This window comes from Oryctolagus cuniculus, chromosome 3, assembly GCF_964237555.1.
Source record: "Oryctolagus cuniculus chromosome 3, mOryCun1.1, whole genome shotgun sequence".
Classification (NCBI taxonomy): domain Eukaryota; kingdom Metazoa; phylum Chordata; class Mammalia; order Lagomorpha; family Leporidae; genus Oryctolagus; species Oryctolagus cuniculus.
Genome location: NC_091434.1, coordinates 78114371 through 78126674, shown reverse-complemented (window position 1 = coordinate 78126674; position 12304 = coordinate 78114371). Strand labels below are relative to the sequence as shown.

Sequence of the window (12304 nt, the reverse complement as noted above, 5' to 3'; positions counted from 1 at the left end):
AAGAAAACCTGGGATCAATCACGTAGGAGACCGATGTCTCTGCTATGAGAACACGAGCTGTCTTGAAGGCAATCTAGATGAAGAGAATGGATGAATAAATGAGTGAGTGAATGAATGACAGAGGAGGAAAATCTGGGGGTACACTTTGGTCGCCTCAGAGGGAGAGGACACAGTGGAAAGACAGCGTGTCCACTACTAAGTGAACTCTGCGGCTGCCTTCTCCTTCCACCGTGCGTAGAATCAACAACCACTGAAGCATTTCTATAAGCAAAAGGCAGCAAACCTCATCTCTGAGCTCAAGCGCCACTGCTAGAGCAAAGGACTGTGGATAAGTCTACATTTATTAAAGAAAAAATGGCGTTTTCATGACTCAGATAGTGGGCATTTAAAAAAATCTCTACCAGATTGAATAGTAGATTAGATCATTCTCTTTTAGGGCAGAAAAACCTAGGTAATAAACCAGATTAGAAGTTAAAAAGATGAAATGGAAAGGGTGAAGAAGCAGTGGGCCTGTGTGAGCTTTTTCTTTTATCTTTAAAATTCTATGGCAAATCAACTTCCCTTTATTGGTAGAGTGTTATCTAACGACTAAGTCAACATTCAAAGTACACACTTGAAACAGATAAGAAAACAAAAACCATTTTATCAGTCTGTATCACTGACTTGCTTTAATTCTGAAATTCAAATCCACTTTTAAAGAGTAATCTTTTTTTCTCAGAGTTGATGTCATTTATTCTGAAGCAACTTTGGTTTCACAGGTGCTGTTCGCGTGAAATTCTAGAGACATCCATGAATTCAGAGTTTTCACAAACATCGCTGTAGGGTACATGTTGACTTAGGAAGTGTCCACATGACAGTAAAACAACCAATCAATTCACTGAAAAAAAAATCAATTGATTCAATAAAAACATCAAACAAGCTGTTTGCTGTCATGAAGATCAAACTACTGTTTGACAGAACTTTTACTTTTTAATCAATGATATTGATGCACGTAAACACTGTCTTAAGTTTACCAGCACATGTTCATGGTACAAAAGAGGACCAAGCTGATAATCGTTAGGTAATATCAACAAGACAGCAGATAGGGAAAACTAAATTTCCACTTTGCAGCTCTTCCCATTTCTAATTTCTTTCTTATTACCCTCCTTCCACAAGAAATTCATTTTGTAACGCAGTGCCATTTATTTTGCAACACACTGTACCTCAGGCAAAATTGCCATTCTACTTAACGGCATCTCATGTGTTTACTCTTAAAAAGAAAGGTGGTGGATTTTAGACTTTCTTTCTTTATAGCATTATTCATCTTTCTTGGCTGGTACCTCTGGAATTTGTAATGTATCCATCATTATCTAACTGCCAACTGTTTTCAGAGGAGCTGTTGCTTTAAGCTCATTATTTCTTCAGATTGGAGAATCTGCAGAGCCTCATTCTACAACGCGCAGCAGCCAGCATGGTACATGTGTACAGATGAATGGTCGGGCTTGTCCTTCAGAGCTGCTTTGTACCCAGCTTTGCCCCAGAACTGTACCGTGTAATGAGGAGCAAATGCATACTCATGTGCTTTAAAAGTGTGCAGTGAAAACCGGGGGAAAATGCTAAAAGAAAAGCTACATTCGTAAATAAGCTGTTAGCATAACCACATAGTTCTATGGGTTTCCTACTTGCCGAAGAGTTTCGGGATGACAGTGACTCTCCTATAATTAGTTTCCATGAAACTTCCTTGAAGTCAAGCACGGTTGATTGGGCAGCTGCCTTTCAAGAAGAGTTACCTGAGCTGTATTTTGGGAGACTTCAAACTCAATCTGAGAGTAGATGAAAGCAGCAACATGCAGATTGTGGGGAACCTAGATGAAGACGCTGTGAATGCTGTCAGTTTAAAGGGCTGTGAAAATGTAGTCCAAGACACTGAGTTACAATCTGAGAAAAAGGTGGGTGTCCCAGGTCTCTTTCTCTAATTCATTATTTAATAACTTCAGTTAACTGGTATAGATGCAATTTTCAGAATTTCAACATTCAATGGTGTTGGAGAAAAATTAAAAATATAAATTTACCACCTGTACTGATCTCGAAAGTGTGCTCTGGGACATGAGATAATGGGGAATGAATCTGAAAACAATTGTTATGGATCTAAAATAAAGCTGCTACCCCCCTTTTCCTTTTAACGTAGGGAAGGACACATAACACTCCATCATGATCAGATCTGGTCTTGTATGTTACATACATCACTTGTTTTTGTTAAAGCAAACTCAAGAGGCCTGTTTATCTCAGTTGTAAATATCTGAATTACAGAAACACAGTTGGAAAGTCACGGTCATCCCCCCCCCCCCCCCATCTTTCTCATGGCTCTGATCAGCCTGGCTCTACTGAGGTCTCAAAGACAAAGATGTCTTGTCACTGACTCCTGCCAAGCTAGCACTCAAGTGGGCACCGTTAGTGATCTAGAGACATTGTGTATCTTCAGGTATCGAAAACAATTCTTTATGTCCACATGAGTTGATTGAAGCCATTGTTGTCATGAGAAATATGGATCCTTAGTATTTGATTTTAGCAAGACTATTAAGAAATCTAACATACAAAATAAACAAAGACATTACACCCTAGGTCACAGGACTCCTATGTATCAGAAAGAACAATCAGAAAATAACTATTTTTAAGTTCCCAGCAGGAGCATATGCCACTGCTGCTAATGGATATATACATCTCGGATGGAAAAACTGAAGCTGCTCTAGTATTTTAGATTTTGTCACAATATATCATTCTATTTTAAAAATAGATCAGTGGAAGATGCGCTTCCTTTGAAGATATTTCTGTGCTGCTTTATACGCAAATTTTTTTGAGGATTGTATTTATTCTCTGACCAGTCCTTTTTAAGTTTAAATGTAAGGATTGTCCCAATTTTCTAGGTTCCTATGAAAGAAAGAATAAGCTGTAGTAGTTCAGCCGCTTCGTGACATTTTTCTATGAAATTAAAAGACCACAGACCAACAAGAGGGATTGATTGCAGAAAACATCACTAATCAAACATCTTATCTAGATGCAGTGCAAAGCAATGAAGAGTTGAATATATGTTAAGAAAATCCTTATAAACACAAAGTATGACAATTATAGCTGCCTTTCATATTTTGAAGACTTTTATTGAGATCACTGTAGAGTCAAATAAACAAGCATTTGGAAGAAATCATAGATTAAGATTCCCTATCCCCCTATGTACTTTGTCCATTTTCCCAAATGACATTTTGTGAAACTATAGCATAGTTTCAAAAATCACAATTTTTTATTTTAAAGATTTATTTTTATTTATTTGAGAGGCAGAGTTACAGAGAGAGAGAGAGAGAGAGAGAGAGAGAGACACGGAGAGAGAGGCCTTCCATCCTCTGGTTCACTGCCCAAATGGCCACAATGACTGGAGCTAGGCCCATCCAAATCCAGGAGCCAGGAGCTTCCTCCAGGTCTCCCCCGTGGATGCGGAGGCCCAAGCACTTGGGCCGTTTTCCACTGCTTTCCCAGGCCATAGCAGAGAGCTGGATCGGAAGAGGAACAACTGGGACTCGAACCAATGTCCATATGTGATACTAGAGCCGCAGGCAGAAACAATTTCTATACCACAGTGCCGGTCCCAATTACAATACTGATATTGACACAATCCACCTAAATTTCCTCAACCTTATATTCACTTTTTCATAATTTTATATTGTAAAGGTTTCGATATTCCAATGTTAGGAAGAGTTTTTATTAAACAGTGCCGGTGTACATGATGGGTGGATGTCATTTAGAACCTGATCTGAAGTTATTGCCCTGGTTCTATAGGATTACATAGGTAGTAAGCGTGATAACATTTGATTTTAAGAGCTGATTCATGGGGTGTCTGCTTTAGCAGTTGAGATGCCTCTAGGGAAACCTGGGTCCTATATTGACACTCCCGGATTCAAGTCTTTGCTCTGCTACAGATTCTAGCCTCCTGCTAATATGCATCCTGCGTCTAGCAGAAGATGACTGGACTGCTTGGATACCTGCCAGCCACCTAGGAGACTTGGATTGCGTTACCAGCTGCCAACTGGAACCCAGTCCCAGTAGTAGGAATTTGGGGAGTGGATTATCGGATGGGAATGTTCTTGCTCTCTCTTTCTCTCTCTTCTTCTGAAATAAATAGGTAAGTTTAAAAAAAATGAAGCTGATTCATGTCCACAGTGATTGTAGCACAGTGCAAGACCAAGACAGATGTTAAACAAGAAGACATAAAAGCTTACAAGCAACATGGATTACTACCGCTCTCCTCTCAACACACACACACACACACACACACACAGAAAAGAAACAAGGTGCTTTGAAGAACACTAAAAATAATATGAGATAGACCTTTAAGTTCACTCCTGTGTACAGCAATGGGTTGATTTTTGTCATTACTTTTATAGAGTGCCCTCTGGGAATGTAGTTCTATATGAGTGGAAGGAAGCACAGCTTTATGGGGAGAGGCATTATCACGAGGACCCGAAGTCCTAGATTCAGGGCTGAATCCTATCACAGACCTCCTGACTATAAACCCATTGCAACTTTTATTTTTCCTTTCAACTTTTTCACCAATGAGTTAAAAACTGTAGTTTGATGAAGCTCAAAGTAAACTATAGTATAATTGAAAAGAATCACTCCATTTAATTTTTTTCCTTATTTTAGGCAAAATATTTTCTCCTCAGTAATAACAGTGGTATAACCTAACATTTAAGTATTTAGTATGTTATATTCTATCTAATCCTGTATAAATACTAGCTAGTTTAATTACTGCCATACTCCAAAGAAATCTAAGACTTTGAGACTACTTTTCCTGTTTCATAGATGACAAAATTGAATTTCCCAAGACCATGCAATTGGTAATGGACAAAGCTGTATCTGGAACTACACTTTGCTACCCCAATATCCATGCCTTTCTCTTACCCACTGCATTGTAATACCTCCCCACCTATGGTCCATGCTTCTTCTCACTGATTCAAAGAAAAAACTACGAAAACTACATCTGGGATCTATGGTCCTGTTCAATGACAGGTCATTGAGACCTGCTACCCAGGGATCTAAAAGAGCTGATAACATGAGAAGAAACTTCCTTAACTAATGTTGCCAACCTAGAATAGTAATATTTTTAAAAACATGAAAATGAATTTTTTCAAGAGTAATTCACAGCCTACAAACAAATTGACAGTTCCAATGCCAGTCTCTTTTAAAAAAAAAAAATGCCTAGTGGGTGGGAAATCATTTGCATACCAATTGGTAACTAGCAGCCAGAGTGAGAGCAGAATCTGTTATCAGGAAAAGGGGAACAGAATGGTAGGCACAAATATACACTAAACTATAATCCAGAAATACTGAATTTGTGAATCCTTAGAGGCCTCCTAAAAGCTGGAACAATCTGGGCTGGTAGTCTTCAGAGAATACTTTGCAGGGAACAAAATCCTAACGGCCTCAAATCAAGGGACCACAAGAGGGTAAAATAAATCTAAAGACAGACACCCATAGCACCAAATGGATATTTCTGGGCACACATGTAAAAAATATTTTCATTCCTTCAGCCATGAAATTTCCTTCCTAAACAGCCATTATTATAAGTAAGATTATAAGGTAAGTATATTTCTGACCAGACTCATGGATCAGTTGCCTGTGGCCTTGTACACTGATAGTAAGGAGTCCATCCAGCATGGGATGCTAGCTGAGGAACTTACCAGCAATGTGAACCTGCTGGTGTGCACACCCCTTCATCCAGAGAGACAGATGGAGGTGGTGAGCTGGGGATGGCTTCCAGTGCAGACAGGGTGCTGGAAAGGTGGCTTGTTAATAACACTGCTGCTCCAAGCAACTTCTTGTCAGCAGTCAAAGTTTCAGGATCATGGACTTGTGGCTTCTTGAAAATTGCTGCAGGACTGACATAATTCCTAGTGTAATTCCTGGTGTTCTTCCAATAAAAAATAAGAAAATTCTCACCACACTAAAGGGCCAGGGTAAGGCCAGTACTGTGAAGTGACTGACATTTGGGAAAACTTTACATCTGATCTTGTACTATTCATATGGTTCCAAGAATCAATTTTTTAAGAGTTGGTATTTATGCTAACCACACATTTTTATTTACTTTTCAGCAAAAGCAAACAATTCAGAACTATTTTATTTTTCAAAAGGATTTTCAATTGGCATTGAGAATAATTTTTGTATGAAATGGGAACAACAAAACATTTAGCTTATTTTGTTAGGAGTTCCTTTTCAGACAGGGTATCAGGCCAGAATATTGAAATTTCTACACAAGTTCAGGTGAAAGCCACTAAAAATATGATTAATGCAAAACCAAATAGGAAGATTAATTTGAGCATTGTTGGAATTTGACAATGTAATTACACACTAGCTTTTCTCTCATACACTGTCACAGATTACACTCCTACAAAATGATGATATTCTTTTCAAAAAATACAAATCATAATAAACATTCTAAATGTCTTCCTGGGATAAGCCATAATAAATAAATGTCTTACTAAGACAATTCTTACTGAGAAAGATCAGAATTGACAATAAGTATGGCAATAATGTATAACTATTTTATTAACTACAAAATGGACAATGCTTAGTTTCAATAATTGTTCAAAATGGAAGTTCCATTGTCAAAAAAATCACATGCTGCTAAGGCATATATCAGTAAGTTATAAAATATTCCTTTTCCAGCCCTCCGCTCCCTTCCTTCTACTATTATGAATGCTAACAAATCGGGGCTGCTAATAGAATGCTGGATAGAGGCCCAATTATGTCCTTAAGGAACAGGAAAAACCTAGCTTCACAATGCTTGAGAATATGTAAAAGCAATGATAAATCCTTATTATCTTGGTGGGGAGTTCATATACACATAGGTCTGTCACACACTGACATATAACCAAATGAATCAGTCGTTTGAAAATGGCGCTTTGTTATCTAAATATATGTCACCATCACAATGTTAAAAACATGATTATGGATAGGGCAGTGAGGGTGTACACTGCACAGTGCCTGAAATCACCGAAAAAAATGCTGCCAATTGAACTAGATAGTTGAATGTGAACTCACCTATGAGATCAAATTAAAAGCCAGAATGTGCATATGTGGATGTTTACTGATTTGAAAACTGCCTCAGCTCAGTAAAGCTAGCTACAAAAGAACTAGTAGAAAATGGTAGCAATCAAAGCTAGCGAAGATAGACATCTACCTGATGTGGTTACTGTGTATTTAAATCAGTAGAAAAAGATTCTGAAGACCTGAGTTTGAGTCCCTCTTTTATCACATGATGAAACACAACTTGAGTTTTTTCATTCTTTTGTTTGATTACTTCCAGTAGTTCCTTTAAAGTGTTGAGATCATTGGAGAAAATAACTTTCAGCATTCTCCTCTAAAAGTCTTGAGGTTATTGGAATGATAAATGAGATAATGAAAATTATGTATTTTTGGCATCTGTAAAGCACTATGTATATACAGAGTGCTTATTATTATCATTAAAGACTTAGGGTTAAGGAATTTGCCCCTATGAAAAGCTATTATGTGCACCAATTGACTTGATAACAGTAAGACTATTTTGTTAGTATCAATGGGGGTAGTCCATTAGAACCTATAATGATGATTCAATTTCATTTAAGTAGTATTGGTTGAATACTTCCTAAAAACTGGCTATTGTATTAGGCAAGTAAGCATACAGATGGCACTTAATAACAAGGATAAACCTCTGAGATATTATCATTATCCCCACTTCACAGAATAAAATTCTCAGTTTCTGGACAACTTAGTGTTTGCTCAAAGCTACCAAACTAGTAGTTTCTGATTGGAAATATCTACAGTGTTGGTGGCACCAACACAAAGAAAATCATCATGGATACATGCTCTGACCAATAAAAGTAATGACAAGAATGAGATAGAAATATTCTAAAATTGGTCCTACCTTACTTTAGATATACAACCTAAGATGGAAAACTGTATCTATCACTAGCTTTTATTCAAAATTAATTGTGTATGGTAGATGTTTGGCAAAGTTGTTAAGGCCACCTGGGATGTCCACATTCCATATTGCTGTGCCTGGGTTCAGGTTGCAGCTCGCTCTCCATTCCAGCTTCCTGCTAATGTAGGCCCTGGGAAGCAGCAATAATGGCTAAAGTAATTGGGTCCTTGCCAACCATGTGGAACACCCATATTGAATGAACAATTGAATTTGGCCTAGTCTAGCCCCAGTTGTTGCAGGCACTTGGAGAGTGAATGGGAGATTCTCTCTCTCTCTTTCTCTCTCTCTCTCAGATAAATAAATTAGTGGTGGTGCACGAAGCCACTTTCTAGAAACTAGATACAATCAATAGGGGAAAAGCATTCTCCACAAAAAATAGCCATTCTTGCATGCTAGATATTTGCTGGAGGTGACTTGCTGTGGTGTCTGGTGCGCTTTGGAAGAATGGGGCTTGCAATCAAAAGTTAGAAAAAAGGAACTTAAGTAAACATAACCTACTAGGGCATTTTATCAAGTGGTAAGACAAATAGACTTCTTTTTTTTAAAGAGAAAACCTTGACATATTTTTCTCTTTCACTTAATCTTTGATTGCCTTTCAAGGAGGCGGAGAAAGAGTTCAAGTTAGAAGTGAGAGCAAAGCGATGAAGGGAAGCAGCCGGAGTCTGTCTCTCAAATATTGTTGCTAATCTGCTCCCTGCTGCCAGCCCTGCCACTCAGCAGAATCCTAGGACTGGAACAAGTGTTAGTGAGAGCTAGGAAAGGAAGAAGGGAAGTAAAGAGAAGGAAGAAACTGATGATGTGGTTGGGGGAACCGGGAACAGCACTGGCTTCTTTATGGCAGCAGAATTCTCAATATGCTCCCCCAAAAATTCTCTGCTGTAGTCATATTTCAATTCAGCTTTGATCTCTTCTCCGGTGGGTATGCATGTGTATCTGTACAGATTCATCTATGTATTAACTCTCTATTTTCCAATCAGCTATGTATTTGTAAATGATAAATGACTTTTCACTGGCAGCTTTGATCACCTTTACGAAGGTGGCATAAATATAGGTAAGTCTATTTCTTCGTGTTTAACTATTTCATCTCATATTAGTTAGGTCCACACTCACAAACATGTGACAGGCACACACACTGACACCTTTATCACTGTAGTGATAAATGAATCAGGTAAATATATTTATAAATAGTTACTGATCTGCCGCTCTCTGCAGTGTTGTCACTGCACATAGCAGACCTAAATGATCTATTTTGCTCCTGGATCCTTGTTTTCAGGGAAAGATTACTAAAACGGGATGTTGCTAGAAAGTAGCTCATTAGGGCTTTGTCTTAAGAACACTGAAAAATGAGCAGTGAACACTGAGGTGAGCCAGAATCCTACTCTCATCTGGGTGCAACAGGCTCATTCCCGGTTCTTCTGCGAGGCTTTTTCTGGGATAAATCATTAGACAGGAGTCTTTACTATGGAATAACAGCCCAGCAGGTAATGCACACAGCCACTAAGCTGCCAGCTTGTTGACAGCCAGCGTGGTGGATTTCATACTCTACAGGGATGTCAGCTTCCAGGGAGTTCAAACAGAAGCCCTAGTGGAGGCAAACTCCAAGACAGTAATTTTGCCTGTCAGGAATGCTATGCCAGATGGATTTAGCAGTGGCCTGACATGTCCAGACACTAAAGGGGATTTTGAAAGGACAAGAAAATCACCCAGTATTCCTTTTCCAGTCTTTTCTAGCCATTCCCACCCATATGAAACCATAGACTTCAAGTCAGAAATATTTTCGCAGCAGAAAAATGGTCACAGGAAGAGAAATTTTCATGTGGGTAACAGCAGCCTTCATACCTAAGGTTTTACTCATTCCAGGTAACCACTCTTGCTTCTGAACCGGAAGCCCCCAACCCCATTCCTCTGAATGTTGGTTATAGTAGGCAAGCCCACTCACCGCAGCTCACAACGTGTTCCGCTGTCGATTGCTACACAATGCATAGAATTATAGGAACTGCTAGAGATGGACAAGGAAAATCTTTCAAATGAGAAAAAAAGATACTTGTTCCGTACAAAAAAAAAATGTGTTCACTCTACAAATATGCAAAACATCCTTGCTTTCTCTCAGTGCCATGATTTTATTTGAGAGCAAGAGCATTTAAATTGTTTGATTATAAAAAGCAATTACTAATCAAGATGCGATGAAGAGTCTTGCTTCTCTCATGTTAATATAGATTCGAAGCTTCTACTTCACAAGAAGTAACAAATAAGAATAACTCTATGAGCAGAATTTTTTTTCTCCCCTCATAAAGAGAAATTGTCATATTGATGACAACTTCACAGAGTATTGGCCTTAATCAAATCAACAAGTTCTGCAAACATAACCCATCTACTTAAACATGAGAATCATTTTTCTAATATATCAAACTACAATATAATGTCAGAAGTTGTTATAAGGTATTGATAATATATTTATAAAGGATTTTTTCTATGTAGATTATAGGTACTCCAAAAAAGTGAGGTAGAAGATGAATATAGATATTGATAGAAATATAGATATAACTACATAGTGATAAATATGCCCATATTTTTGCTTCAACTTGCCATTAGTGCATAAAAATTTCATATTTGAATCTGGAACCAGCAAGTCAGACTGTTTGCAGCACAATCTCTAACAGCAGTAGCATTCCACCCTCAATTCTGCAACTCCTCACTCTGGTCTTACTCACAAGGCATCAACAATATCTTCTATTCTCATTCAAACCTTGCCTGGTCTAGAATACGAATCTACTGGAGGGTAATCTCCCAATGAGACACATGGAAACGTGGCAAAAACATCATGTTGCTTCAGGAATTCCATCAAATGGCCAGCTTTGGAGCAGAAGTACTCTAAACTTGATCCTTCTAAGCAATCAACTTCTAAAATGTCCTATTTGCTGAACAATATCTTTGCATTTACTTAGCATCAATATTTTCCTCAAGAGCTTATTTTTAATGATTACCCTCATTGTTCTTTAGCTGCATAGGATCAGTCAGTTTGTAATTTCCCAGAGGTGAGAGAATATGTTAGTTGTACCCTGTCTTATCCTCATCCCATCTTTTAATTTTACATTTGAATGATCTATACTTGATTTAAAAATGTTATTTATGGGTTCAGTAAAATATCTTAATATGCTTTTATAGCATACTGTGTTCATGTTCCTTTACTAAGTGAAATACTGTTCATCTGGTTTTTTATTTATATTGAATTGACTGCCTTTTTTCCTGTTTCCCATATCAATCAAATCCCTTTTTAAATAAAATGTTTAGCAAAATACCTGCTTTATGAGGAACCAGTATATATTAATTAGCCATTTGCGACAATATCCAGGTCATAGTCTTCAGATTCTGTCATTCTTTCTTACAAACATGGATATATCTTTGTTATCTGAGCTTAGGCAAGTCTATGGATAATAGTACATTTTTCATAGTCCTTGCTATTCTGTGAACTAATGCGTGTAAAAGACTTAGCACAGTTCTTGCCATATAACAGAACTCCAAAGTAAAGTACTACCCTTCCCATGGCTTCCGTCAGGTCACCTAACACTGACAATCCCTTTGGGGACTTCCAGAACAATTTCCTTTTTCTGTTATAATCTGGGCTCTTTGCTCACATTTTGCATCTAAGTCTACACATTCTTATTCTTCTTTATACATTTTTCTTCTTTCCATGACTCATTAAATGTGGACGTTCTAGGGTCTCTTTTATAAATGTGTATATATAGACTTTCCAGATTTGGGATGCAAGTGTATAAGGGGATAAAAATTGTAAGACAGGTTTGCTGAAACCTGGGATTGAACCAGGTAACTTTGGATCTTCAATCTAATGCTCTCCCAACTGAGCAATTTCAGCCACCTTCCAGTTTCTGATCTCATGACATTTTTCCTTTATCTCACCAGCTGCAGCCTTCTCGAGGACTTTGATACGTCTGTTTTCATCTTTTTTTCTGCTTAGCCTCTCCCTATCCCCTGAATTTCCCCCCAGTCATTCAAATGTATTTAACAAATCCTATATTTAGAACCCATTACAATATTTAAAGGCGTTCCTTTATCCCACTTTCTCTTCCTGCTACTGCTTTAATTCTTTTCTCTCCTTTATAGTCAAGCTTCTGGAGGCATTGCCTATTTAACTGTCCTCTCCACTTTTTCATCTCCCATTCACTTTGCAATACAATCCAATTCTGACTTTGGACCCCACCACAAAACTATTTTCATTAGGGTCACCTGCGATATCCACAATGTTATATCTAACGTACAACTTTTGTACTCACCTTTTTGGCTTATTAGAAGTATGCA

General features: G+C 37.9%; 1 non-coding gene across 1 annotated transcript; it reads right to left on the bottom strand.

Annotated features, from left to right (window-relative positions):
- Positions 1-11788: 11788 nt before the first annotated feature.
- TRNAF-GAA (transfer RNA phenylalanine (anticodon GAA)) lies at positions 11789-11861 on the bottom strand. The gene has a single exon. It is a non-coding gene; the product is annotated as a tRNA-Phe (tRNA).
- Positions 11862-12304: the final 443 nt, after the last annotated feature.